The sequence below is a fragment of the Vigna radiata genome, chromosome 6 (assembly GCF_000741045.1).
Source record: "Vigna radiata var. radiata cultivar VC1973A chromosome 6, Vradiata_ver6, whole genome shotgun sequence".
Taxonomy (NCBI): domain Eukaryota; kingdom Viridiplantae; phylum Streptophyta; class Magnoliopsida; order Fabales; family Fabaceae; genus Vigna; species Vigna radiata.
Window position 1 is genome coordinate 30,415,965 of NC_028356.1, and position 3,222 is coordinate 30,419,186.

A 3,222-nucleotide genomic window follows, 5' to 3' on the forward strand; every position below is an offset into this window, starting at 1 on the left:
GACTTATGCATGTTATGAGTAAGAAAATCAAGTGTCTTTAGTCCTTGAAAAATTACTATAAAGGAGTAAAATTTAACTCAAACCAAAATTAGAAAAATACCATTTAAGTGTAAATGTATACTGAATGCATGTTTATATACCTTGTCAATGGAGTATTTATGCTCAATTGGAGTTAGTTTATATTAACTTACTAAACTTGCAAATGTCAAATAAGCTTGAAATTCTTTATGCAGTTCTTTATGCAGTTCTTCATATCAATGAAAATTCTCATTGGTTATATCAATGAAAGTTCTCATTCCTTCCTTACGAATTGACAAACATGTTTGGATGAGATTGAGATTTTTGTTTCTTTTATTAGGATAAGGCCATTGTCACCGCTTCAAATAGTTTATATATTGTGCTTTCCATCGTTTTCTCAGTTATCAATGAAATTGGAGCTATTGCTACTTCTGCAACTTGAATTATACACTACATTTATGTTTATTTGTTGGTTTTAGTTGTTTGTTTGATTATTTAAGTTGTATACATTTTTCCCCATTTGATTATCAATCTATTTCACCCCTCGAAAATTGCTATCTACAATTCAGACGTCGAAAATTTGTACCCATTTTATCACTTTCCAATTCTGAGAGGCGGAAAACTTTNGTTCATTGCTGCATCCTAAGTACATTGCATCATAAGTACAATAAAAACATTCCTATGAACGAAATAAAACTAATGTAAGTACAATAATGTTCAGCAGACAAAGAACACAAACAATCCCTACCAAGACATTAATCCTATTTCCCAATTTGTTCACTGACAAGTCCATTTGTTCACTTATAATCTTCCATCCACCTTCCATTGATTCTCTATTCAAGAAAGACTCAGACATGCCTTCACGCTTTACACTCGTTTCCCTTTCCACAACCCCATGATCTGCACACCATGAGAAGTAATTGCAACCACCATCTTCACCANCATTCTNTGAGAAGAAAACANCAATCAGGCCAGCCTCCAACTCAAAATAACAACAACGAAAATACCTTACCTTGAACTTAGGGCAGCCCCAAAATTGCTTGCCTCTGTTCTTAGCCGTTCTCGCAGTTCTGACAACACATTTCATCCCACAATAGCAGAATGGGCCACCATTTTCGGATCCTCCTCGACCACCACCATTGCCATTACCGTCTTGCTTCCGCCACCCACTGCATGACACAGACGAACAGGGATGGGCCATCTTCAAGCACTACGACATTATCCACCTTCCAAGAAGAACACAAGCTGAATGAAAATATACCCTTCTATTAGGGATTCGAGCATGGATTTATAGAAAGTTCTCTCCCTTCAATTTCAATCCCTAATTAGATTAACAAAAATCCCAATCCCAATTAATGTAATAAACTTTGCTTTTGTCAATTTAAAAAATTCAGTTATCCNATTTAACAAAATTCAATTATCCACATGGACGTAAGCAACTGACATCTGTCTCCACGTCACAAACAGACTTAACACTGTTACCCCCAATTTAACGGAAAGGAGTTGATTGATACAATTTCTTGATTTTTAGGACCCAATTGAGAAAACGAAAAAAAGAGGGACTAAATTGAGATTCTACGCGAAAATAGGGACTTGGTGAATGATTAAACCTTANTGATTGATACAATTTCTTGATTTTTAGGACCCAATTGAGAAAACGAAAAAAAGAGGGACTAAATTGAGATTCTACGCGAAAATAGGGACTTGGTGAATGATTAAACCTTAAAATAATAAAATTCATTTATAATGAAACTATTTATATTAAAATCATTTAATATTAAAATATTTGAGTCTCACTATTTTTAAATCACTATTACTTCTAAAATGTCATTTTTTTATATCTTTACACCTCTATTTATGCTCATAATTTTATCTGTAATTACTTTCGAGATTTTGTTTGATAATGTAATTATGTTTGCATCTGTTGTTGCATTCGAGACATTTGTGTAGCTATTATAGAAATTTCTTCTATTTGAGATGCATGATTTGAATTTGTAGAAGGACCTACAACTAATGAAGATGAACCATTCACACCATGATGACAAGATCTAATTTATGGCCAATACCATGAATTTTACCTTTCTTAGTTTACCCTCTCATCTTCATCTTGATCAACTTTAGGACTTTCATATATAATTCTTATATAATAAATCAATCATTTTGTAAAATAAGATTAAATAACTAAATAAATCTTATCTCTAAAAACATGGATGCGTACAATGAATTTTTTTCTTTATTGGAGACATATTGACCATCTTTTCTTTTATTAAGTTTGTTGTATAGTTCACCATAAAAAATAGATCCATTATGTAATTTTAGAAAATAAAATTCAATCAAAATCCAAATGTAATATTTGTCATCACCAATATGAAATGACTTGTTAAAAACATAATTTTCATTGATTTTGGATAAAATCGGTTTAATAATTCTTAAATTACAATGACATTTACATCCAACCTATAACTATAGTATAATATCAATAAATAATCTATATTAAACATCTATATCATATATCATATATATTATTTTGTAATTTTGAAAATAAGCATTAGATAAAAAGAAATAATAAAAAGTTGTCTTTTATAAAGAAAAACTAAGAAAGCATTAATAAAGCAAATAGTAGAGCAAAAGTCTCATCCAAGTGCGAAGAATGTCAACTATTGAGGAAGCACATACGTGTAGGGATTAGGCATTGATGTTTGCATAGACATAACCATATCATACAAATGGCACCGCCAAATCAACACGAAGCTTTAAAGTCATGTTTCATACAAACTACTCATATATGTCAATTTATAACGTATGGATAATGTTGCACGAGTTTTTCTAGAAATGTTTTTGGAAAATTGAGAATTATTTTTTCTATAAATTAAAACTATGTATAATTTAAAAGTTATACTTGAAAATTTATATAAAGAGTTTTGTAAATTAATTTTTTAATTTAAAAATTTATCTTCTATTTTCTTTAAAGTTTTATATTGAGTCGTAACATGTACTATTTTGATACATACTCGAAATCATTACCAAACTTACCTAAAAACAATAACATGTGAAGTGTTATTTATTTTATTTTAAAATGAATAAGTAAAGAGATAAATATAGTAGTGTTTTATTTTATATTCAAAAATTAGTTGACTGTTATCCTCTAAAGAAAATTATCGATTCATGTCATATATATATATATATATATATATATATATATAT